Source organism: Ranitomeya variabilis, chromosome 4 (genome assembly GCF_051348905.1).
Source record: "Ranitomeya variabilis isolate aRanVar5 chromosome 4, aRanVar5.hap1, whole genome shotgun sequence".
NCBI lineage: Eukaryota > Metazoa > Chordata > Amphibia > Anura > Dendrobatidae > Ranitomeya > Ranitomeya variabilis.
Window position 1 is genome coordinate 437603482 of NC_135235.1, and position 10574 is coordinate 437614055.

General features: G+C 47.1%; 1 long non-coding RNA gene across 1 annotated transcript; it reads right to left on the reverse strand.

Annotated features, from left to right (window-relative positions):
• Positions 1-257: 257 nt before the first annotated feature.
• On the reverse strand, positions 258-3900 carry LOC143768989 (uncharacterized). The gene is made up of 3 exons (XR_013214151.1): positions 3808-3900; positions 3678-3733; positions 258-665 (listed from the first exon to the last, which is right to left on the reverse strand). It is a non-coding gene; the product is annotated as an uncharacterized LOC143768989 (long non-coding RNA).
• Positions 3901-10574: the final 6674 nt, after the last annotated feature.

A 10574-nucleotide genomic window follows, 5' to 3' on the forward strand; every position in this document is an offset into this window, starting at 1 on the left:
GTACATGCTCCTTCCAGTAATTGTCTGTATAGCCAGTCCAGCAGGTAGCGTGTGTCTTACGGCAGCTCTAGTGAACAAACGTTGGGCATGGCCACACGTAGCGACCTCTGGATGAGAGGACATGACAAAATGTGCCAACACCTCATTGATTGCTAACACCAAGATGATTTTGCAGGCAAATAGCTTCTACACACAAAAATCAATGTGAAAACTGCCCAGATTTGTGGCATTACTGGGCACCATGGCTGCGTTCACCCACATCACTGTACCTGCTCTTAAAACCAGGAGGGGCTGTAGAGCAGATCTATACAGAGTTATTTGAATATACAGTCTAGATATCCTGCTTTATCTAAGCCACCAGCAAAGTAAAATCTCCGAGCGGAGATACAGGCGGGAAAAGTCTTTGCGCCAATCCCAACCGAGAGAAACATCAATGCCAAACTGCTCTCCTCTAGGATGGAGAAAACTGTCTCTAGCGCCACTGTTAGGAGGCTGCCCTCTACGTTTTTCCTTTTATTACTTACTTTTAACTTTCCACAAGGTTTTGCAGATCCTAAGGTCAAACATTGGAGCAACAGCAGAGATGATAACTGCAGCAAGAGCAGCTTTGGGAATGTAGAAGAATAGAGGAGTGAGGTATCCAAGTGAACATAACACTAGCAGCCCTGTAAAGGCAAGGGACAGGTCATAACACGCTGGGTGGAAGCGCTACAAGTTTATCTTTCTGCACACATTTCTATAATATAAGGTGTATTCATTTATATTCAAACTTAATTACTCTATTGACGGATGGTAAAAAATGCTTTTAAACCTTTTTACTGTGCTTTTTAGGCTCCTTCCGCAGTGACAAAAGCCCGACCATAGGGTCTCATTGGACTCTGTCCCATGAATCAGTCAGATGACTTAAATCTCGGCAAATGCCTGTGGACACAATGGTATAGAGGAGAAGCGGAGCAGAATCTACTATATAATTGTCTAAGGGTCACTTCCGTCTTTCTGTCTGTCCTTCTGTCTGTCTGTCTTTCTGTCTGTCACGGATATTCATTGGTCGCGGCCTCTGTCTGTCATGGAATCCAAGTCGCTGATTGGTCATGGCAAAACAGCCACGACCAATAAGCGACAGCCACAGTCCGGCGGAAAAATGGCCGGTCCTTCCTCCCCGCAGTCAGAGCCCACTCCGTACTCCCCTCCAGTCTGCCCTCACACAGGGTTAATGGCAGCAGTAACGGACTGCGTTATGCCGCGGTGTAATGCACTCCGTTACAGCTGCTATTAACCCTGTGTGACCAACTTTCTATTAACGATCTAATGTTAAAAATAATAATAATAATAAAAAAAAATCGTTATATGCTCACTGTCCGTCGGCCCCTCGGATCCAGAACCGGCCTTTCCCGCTCGCGACGCTCCGGTAACCTGTCCATGCTGCTATCTCGCGAGATGATGACGTAGCGGTCTCGCGAGACCGCTACGTCATCATCTCGCGAGACCGCAATGCACTCTTGGGACCGGAGCGTGCGAGGAGCATCGGTACAGGCTTCGCTTGGATCCGGGGGCTCCGGAAGGTGACTATATAACTATTTTTTATTTTATTTCTTTTTTTTAACAGGGATATGATGCCCACATTGCTATATACTACGTGGGCTGGGCAATATACTACATGGGCTGTGCTATATACTACGTGGCTGGGCAGTATACTACATGGGCTGTGCTATATACTACGTGGCTGGGCAATATACTACGTGACTATACAACGTGGGCTGCGCAATATACAATGTGGGCTGCGCAATACACAACGTGGGCTGCGCAATATACTACGTGGACTGCGCAATATACAACTTGGGCTGCACAATATACAACATGGCTGCGCAATATACAACGTGGGCTGCACAATTAACAACGTGGGCTGCGCAATATACTACGTGGGCTGCGCAATATACTACATGGACTGCGCAATATACAACGTGGGCTGCGCAATATACAACGTGGGCTGCGCATTATACAACGTGGGCTGCGCAATATACAACGTGGGCTGCGCAATATACAACGTGGGCTGCGCAATATACTACATGGGCTGTGCTATATACTACGTGGCTGGGCAATATACTACGTGACTATACAACGTGGGCTGCACAATATACTACGTGGGCTGCGCAATATACAACGTGGGCTGCGCAATTAACAACATGGGCTGCGCAATTAACAACATGGGCTGCGCAATATACTACATGGACTGCGCAATATACTACGTGGGCTGCGCAATATACAACGTGGCCTTCGCAATATACAACATGGGCTGTGCAATATACAACGTGGGCTGCGCAATATACAACGTGGGCTGCGCAATATACTACGTGGGTTGCGCAATGTACAACGTGTGCTGCGCAATGTACAACGTGGGCTGCGCAATGTACAACGTGGGCTGCGCAATGTACAACGTGGGCTGCGCAATGTACAACGTGGGCTGCGCAATATACTACGTGGGCTGTGAAATGTACAACGTGGGCTGCGCAATGTACAACGTGGGCTGCGCAATGTACAACGTGGGCTGCGCAATGTACAACGTGGACTGTGCAATGTACAACGTGGGCTGTGCAATATACTACGTGGGCTGTGCAATGTACAACGTGGGCTGCTCAATGTACAACGTGGGCTGCGCAATGTACTACGTGGGCTGCGCAATATACAACTTGGGCTGCGCAATATACAACGTGGGCTGCGCAATGTACTATGTGGGCTGCGCAACGTACTGCGTTGGCTGCGCAATGTACTGCATGGGCTGTGCAGTGTACTGCGTGGGCTGCGCAATGTACTGCGTGGGCTGCGCAATGTACTGCGTGGGCTGCGCTATGTACTGCATGGGCTGCGCTATGTACTGCGTGGGCTGCGTTATGTACTGCGTGGGCTGCGCTATGTACTGCGTGGCTGTGAAATATACTACGTGGGCTGTGCTACACACTATGCATACATATTCTAGAATACCCGATGCGTTAGACTCGGGCCACCATCTAGTTACAGTATATATAGGTTTGTTGCAAGAGATTCTGTATAAATGATAATTTATTCATTGACTTCCCTGCTGTCTGTATACATATGAGTCCAGTGGGTGGTCCTAGTCAGTGACTGACAGTCATCTCTGCATGTAGTCATACAGGGAAGACTGTCAATCACTGTGTAGGACCGCCCACCGGACTGCTATGTCTACAAACATCAGGGATTTCAATAACAAACAAGGTTTACTTTTGCCACAACACTGTACAGTATATGAATATGATCAGCTCCCAACAGCCTGCAGATCAGATACTATTACTAAATATGACAGGTTCCCTTTAAGTCAGAGATTAATTACAGATGCAAATACAGTCAAGGCAGAAAAAACAACAACAATCATGCACAGACACCTTTTTGGAAACTCTTTTAACCTTAAAAAGATCCTCTATGAACCCAGAAAGTGCTAGTTTATCATTATGGTTTGTCCTGATGAAGAAGTAGGTTTTACTTCGAAACGCGTAGACAAATAAGACCACATGTCAACTATTCCAGTCTCTTACTCCTTTCTGGACCATTGGCAGTGCCGATTATTACCCACTTATATCAGCCTCACAAAGTCCTACCTAATAGCATATGTAGCTACAAAGTAAGGTTCATGAGGCATGGGTTCTTGTGTTGCGTGCGCTCACCTGTGAGGATGCCGCCTGCGGGGGTACATGCTCCCGTCTGTGAATTAAGTGCTGTTCTAAATACAAGAACAAAATCAGGATGATGAATATCTGTTTAGGGTGATTTTTCACCAATTTACGATTTTCTCACCTCCCAAAGCTTCCCGTTACAGGATAAGCGGAGAGGAAGGAGCCTAAAAAATTTGTCATTCCTATAAAAAGAAATAATAAAAATGTATTGATATGAATTCCAATGAAAGTAGTTATAAACCATTTAGTTAGTTTCACGAGGTAACGTTTCTCCTTGCGTAGAGTGACATGTCAAGCCTGATATGCCAAGGTGAGGAGACGTTTAAGCCACAATGCTCCTCAGGGAAATCTGCACATTGTCTCTTCAGAGAGGAAGAGGGTTAGAACTCTAGTGCCACCTATAGGAAGTCCTATGACTTTTAGGATTGTTACTTCTTATAGAGGGCACTAGAGTTTTAGTCCTCTTCCTCTCTGAAGAGACAATGTGCAGTTAGATTCACAAAATAAATACAGAAAAGTAGTCTGATCTACTGTCATAAACCTATGGAACTTTTCTAAATATGCATGCATGTCTAACGCTCGTCATGGCTAGTCATTAAAATAAGCTATTGGAGCGCCCCCAGACGCAGGGCCGCGGGGTACTCGGTACCGGGCCTCTCTGTCTCGGTCTTGGGGTTGTCACGGTGGCCTGACCCGGTCCGTGACCCTGCTAAGGGACGTCCAATTAAAGGTGGTGGTGCGTGGTGCGATGAAATAACAAGGACACAGGGTTGCAGTCTCTTTACCTCTTTACTCAAGGCTTCGTGATCCTCAATCCAGAGCACTGCTAACAGGGTTGGCTGAGACCGGCCGGTCCGAAGGCACATCCGGAGTTCCCTTTGCAGGTGGAAATCGGTGCCTACCTTCTAGCGCCTGGGTGTTGTAGTACTTCCCTGCTGAGCACCACGGGATAGTCCTCACAACTGTTGTGTCTGTTTCTGATGTTCTTTCCCACAACTCTCGTTTCTATTCTGATGTTCTTTCTCTCTCTGTCCCCCAGATGATATGGCTAGGACCAGGGGCTGGCTGGCAAATTTTAGCCTGGGGGGCAGGCACACAACAGTGGCCCACAAGTTGTGGCGGCCCGTTTTTAAACAACTTACCTCATGCTGCTGCATAAAACAGCAACCAAGCTTACCAAATAGATACGGGAGCAAAACCGAGCTTAGCACAGTAACATAGTAAGGCCGAAAAAAGACATTTGTCCATCCAGTTCAGCCTATATTCCATCATAATAAATCCCCAGATATACGTCCTTCTACAGAACCTAATAATTGTATGATACAATATTGTTATCGCTCCAGGAAGACATCCAGGCCTCTCTTGAACCCCTCGACTGAGTTCGCCATCACCACCTCCTCAGGCAAGCAATTCCAGACATATCACATTGATATGGGAACAGAACTGAGCTCAGGACATGTATATGGGAACAGAATCAAGCTTACTACAGACACACAGATACAAGAACAGATTCGGTTATCAGAAACATAAGTTTGTGGCCTGGAAGTTGCATTTTATCCTCATAATTTCTGCCATATTCAAACTGCATATTTTCTGTATTTGTCACGTGACTGCTCCATACATGATGCATACGCAAGTATGAGCCAACCTCTTATTTAAATTTCTCTCAGTTGTTAACACAACATTTGCTCGTGATTGGTTATATGCAAACTGAATAAAGACTTGATGAGCACGCGGTGAATCTGGACGGTTCAGTGAACACATACGGATTCACCTGCATTCAATAGACAGCAGCGCTTTGGACATAGCGGACATGCACTGCATCCACAGCGCTGCTAATTCCCAATCATGTGCACCCGGCCTTAATCTTCTGCATGTGAAAGCAGATTCACACAAGTGTACATAAAATCATTTAAAGAGTTTCAATCCAGAAAAGTCGGATGACTTTTTCTCACTTGTCATCTGTGTGCTGTCCATTTTTTTACAGGAGCAGCTATTAATCATTGACAGGAACATTTACAATTTCCTATGTTATTGGATTGCAATGAAGTAGCAAAAATTGGATGTGGCATCTGATTTTTTTTTTTGTAACCATAGACTTGAATGGGCACAGTCAAGAGAAAAATCTATCCATCACCATTATAAAACATAACAAAAACAGTCATCTGAGACATCCTATAGTTTATACACTGCTCAAAAAAATAAAGGGAACACTTAAATAACAGAAAATAACTCCAAGTAAATCAAACTTCTGTGAAAGGAAACTGTCCACTTAGGAAGCAACACTGACAATCAATTTAACTCACTCGGATTCATTTGCCAATCCGCTCCGGATCCGCAGCCAAATTATTATTATTATTATTATTCATTTTTATAGCGCCATTTATTCCATGGCGCTTTACATGTGAAATACGGGGCAAATATAGACAAATACATTATACATGAGCAAAAAACAAGGCACACGGGTACATAAGGAGGGAGGACCCTGCCCGCGAGGGCTCACAATCTGCAGGGGATGGGTGATGATACACTAGGAGAGGGCAGAGCTGGTTGTGCGGCGGTTCAGTAGGTTCAGGATCACTGCAGGCTGTAGGCTTGTCGGAAGAGGTGAGTCTTCAGGTTCTTTTTGAAAGTTTCTATGGTAGGCGAGAGTCTGATGTGCTGGGGTAGAGAGTTCCAGAGTATGGGGGAAGCACGGGAGAAGTCTTGGATGCGGTTGTGGGAAGAAGAGATGAGAGGGGAGTAGAGAAGGAGGTCTTGAGAGGATCGGAGGTTGCGTGTTGGTAGGTACCGGGAGGTCATGTCACAGATGTATGGAGGAGATAGGTTGTGGATGGCTTTGTAGGTCATTGTGAGGGTTTTGAACTGGAGTCTCTGGGCAATAGGAAGCCAGTGAAGGGCTTGGCATAGGGGAGAGGCTGGGGAATAGCGGGGAGACAGGTAGATTAGTCGAGCAGCAGAGTGTAGGATGGATTGGAGTGGTGCCAGAGTGCTAGAGGGGAATCCAGAGAGTAGGAGGTTGCAGTAGTCGAGGCGGGAGATGACAAGGGCATGCACTAGTGTTTTTGTGGTGTCACGGTCAAGGAATGCGCGGATCCGGGAAATGTTTTTGAGTTTGAGGCGGCAGGAGGAGGCAAGGGCTTGGATATGTGGCTTGAAAGAGAGGGCAGAGTCGAGGATCACCCCGAGGCACCGGGCGTGTGGGACTGGGGAAAGTGAGCAGCCATTGACATTGATGGATAGGTCTGGTGGAGGGGTCTCGTGAGATGGGGGAAAGATGATGAATTCTGTTTTGTCCATGTTCAGTTGTAGAAAGCGAGCAGAAAAGAAGGCTGAAATAGCAGACAGACAGTGCAGGATTTTGGTAAGTAAGGAGGTGAGGTCAGGCCCGGATAGGTAGATCTGCGTGTCATCAGCATAGAGATGGTACTGCATACCGTGGGATTCTATGAGCTGTCCCAGACCGAAGGTGTAGATGGAGAAGAGTAGGGGTCCTAGAACAGAGCCTTGAGGAACACCGACTGACAAGGGGCGAGGTGAGGAGGTGGTGTGGCGGAGGGAGACACTGAATGTCCGATCTGTCAGATATGATGAGATCCAGGAAAGGGCCAAGTCTGTGATGCCAAGAGATGAGAGGATTTGTAGCAGAAGGGAGTGGTCCACAGTGTCAAAGGCAGAAGACAGGTCCAGGAGAAGGAGGACAGAGTAGTGTTGTTTGTTCCTGGCAGTTAGTAGGTCATTGGTGACTTTAGTTAGGGCAGTTTCAGTTGAGTGATGAGAACGGAAGCCAGATTGTAATCGATCAAAGAGGGAGCAGGAGGAGAGGTGAGAGGACAGTTCAAGATGGATGTGTTGCTCCAGCAATTTGGAGGCATAAGGAAGAAGAGATATCGGGCGATAGCTAGACACAGAGGATGGGTCGAGGGAGGGCTTTTTGAGGATGGGTGTGATCTTGGCATGTTTGAAGGATGAGGGGAAGACACCTGTTGTGAGTGAGAGGTTGAAGAGGTGCGTTAGGGTTGGGATGAAGACCGTGGAAAGGTTAGGGATGAGGTGAGATGGGAGCGGGTCGAGCGTGCAGGTGGTGAGGTGTGATCTCGACAGGAGGGTGGAGAGCTGATCTTCTGTCATGGTGGAGAAGCTGGTTTTGGAGGAGCAGGGGTGAGCAGCTAAGAGGGGCAGTGGGCGCTGTGGGCCAAAGCTTTCTCTGATCGTATCGATCTTCTGTTTAAAGAAAGAGGCAAAGTCTTCAGCAGAAATGAGAGGGGAGGGAGGGGGTGCAGGGGGACGGAGTAGAGAATTGAAAGTGTTGAAAAGCTGTTTAGGGTTGTGAGACAGGGAGGATATGAGAGATGAGAAGTAAGTTTGTTTTGCGGCAGTGAGCGCGGACTTGAAGCTGGCGAGGGACTGCTTGTATGCGGTGAAGTGGTCGGCAGAGCGGGATCGCTTCCATCTTCGCTCAGCGATCCTGGAAGCCCGTCTCAGTTCTTTAGTCAGGCTGGTCAGCCAGGGCTGCCTGTTGACTGTACGAGTTTTGCTATGCATGAGCGGGGCGGCCGAATTGAGTGTTGCTGTTATTGTGGCGTTATAAAAAGCAGCAGCAGCATTTGTGTCATGAAGGGAGGCTATGTCGGTAAGAGGGAGAAGGGACTCAGAGAGTGATTGTAAGTTGAGATGTTTGAGATTTCTGCGAGGGAGTTCGTGGAGTGGGGGTTGCACACTAGGAGAGGAGAGGGAAGAGAATGTCAGTAGGTTGTGGTCAGACAGGGGGAGGGGTGAGTTAGTGAGATTAGTAAGGGAGCAGAGGCGGGTGCACATAGCCTTACATTTCTTTGCCACCGCAACATAGCAATAAAATGCATTAAGAGACGATCAAAAAAATCAATAAATAATAAAAACGTCAGCTCAGGATACAAAAAATAAGTTATTACCTAGTCCCTAATCCCAAAAAGCTGGAAACGCTACGGGTCTCTGAAAATTATGATAAGGGTGAGTGTCCACTGTCAGGAAACGCTGCTTGTTTGACGCTGCAGCGTCAAACACGCAGCGTCCAGATGTTCCAGCATAGTGGAGGGGATTTGTTGAAATCCCGTGTCCACTATGCGTGGAAACCCGCACGCGGCGGCCCTGCGACTCCGGACATGCTGCGCGTCTTTTCAGATCGCAGCATGTCCGTACACCTTGCGGGGACGCAGCGTCCCCGCAAGGCATATCACAGGGCCCTATGGCGAGGGGTGCGATGATCCCGGATGTGTACTGTACACATCCGGCACCATCGCGTCCCAGAAAGGGGGCGGGGCTTAGCGCCAAGCGGCTTATCCGGCACCATCGCGTCCCAGAAAGGGGGCGGGGCTTAGCGCCGAGCGGCTTCGCCGCTGCGGCGATACCGCCGGCCATCCTGAGCGTGGACACGCACCCTAAATGTCCCAAAAAAAAAATGTATACATATTTTGGAATTTTTTTGCACCACTTAAATAAAAAATAAACTACATATGTTGGTTATCTGCGCACTCATACTGACCTGGAGAATCATATTGCCAGGTCAGTTTTACCATATAGTAGACATGGTACATAAAAACATCCAATAAACAATTTTGGAATTGCATTGTTTTACAATTTCGCTGCACTTGGAATTTTTTTCCCCCATTTCCAGTACACTATATGGTAAAATCAATGGTGCCATTCAAAAGTACAACTCTCCCTGCAAAAAATTAGCCCTCATACAGCTATATTGATGATAAAAATAAGAAAGATATGGCTCTAGGAAAAAAGAGAGGAAAAAATGAAAACGGAAAATGGCCCCTGGGTTGAAGGGGTAAAAGGGGGTGGTCTGAAACGAAATTTGAAGTTCATCCTAAATGTCTATATCTAATGTAATCATTGAATCACATTTCTAAAAAATTTTAAGTAACAATGTCCGACGGCTCCCTCTCTGCTGTAACACTTTTTTTTCCACTTCCATTCTGAATACACTAAATTTGTGACCCCTTAGAGCATGCTGGGATACAACAACGGATCTTATCAGGGGGCTCGGCTGCGGTCACTAGGGAATTTTTAATTAAAGTATACTAGAAAAATGATTCTAATTATTAAATTAAAGGGGTTGTCCAGCTTAGGCTACAAGTCTGCAGTCACTCTATGAGACTGCAGACTTGTGAATCTTCACATTGGGTGAACCACATGCTGTGAGGATTCTCAGGAGCCAAAAGCGGCAGACACATGTCTGCGAGTATGTGGTTTACATACTTCCGTCCACATTCCAGCTAGCCTGTTTCTGGCCTCGCTCACTACACTGGCATGGAGTGAAGCTGCGACCATCTAGTCGGCATGTGACCGCATGTATGAAAATGATACATACTGTCAGTCATGCGCCCACAGCTCCTGGCTCCAGAGAAGCCTCACACCGTGCAGCGTCACATAGGTTACAAGTCTGCGGTCACTCTAAGGCCAGACAAGTAGACAACCCCTTTAAATAGACATTTAGGGTGAAATGTTGTTGCAGACCACCGCTTTAGCTTCTGCGTGCTTTCATCCAGATCCACAAACTTCTCATTTGCTCAGGGAAAATCCACAGAGCTCCTGACACAGAGTGTACAGTGTAACACCCCCACATCATCACACCACATACAGTGCAGCACAGTGTAGGATTCCCCAGCCCACAGCATTAGGCTCACATCCCCACACACAGTGTAGTAACACCCCAGCCCCTTATAACATACATGGTAACATACAGCCATCACCTCATATACCTGTTAGCAGCAGACCCTTGTTATAGCCCCTCACCCAGCCCACCTCAGTACACAGTAAGGGTATGTTTCCATGGTCAGGAAATGCTGCTTGTTTGACGCTGCGCAGAGCTGCAGCGTCAAACAAGCAGCGTCCAGATGT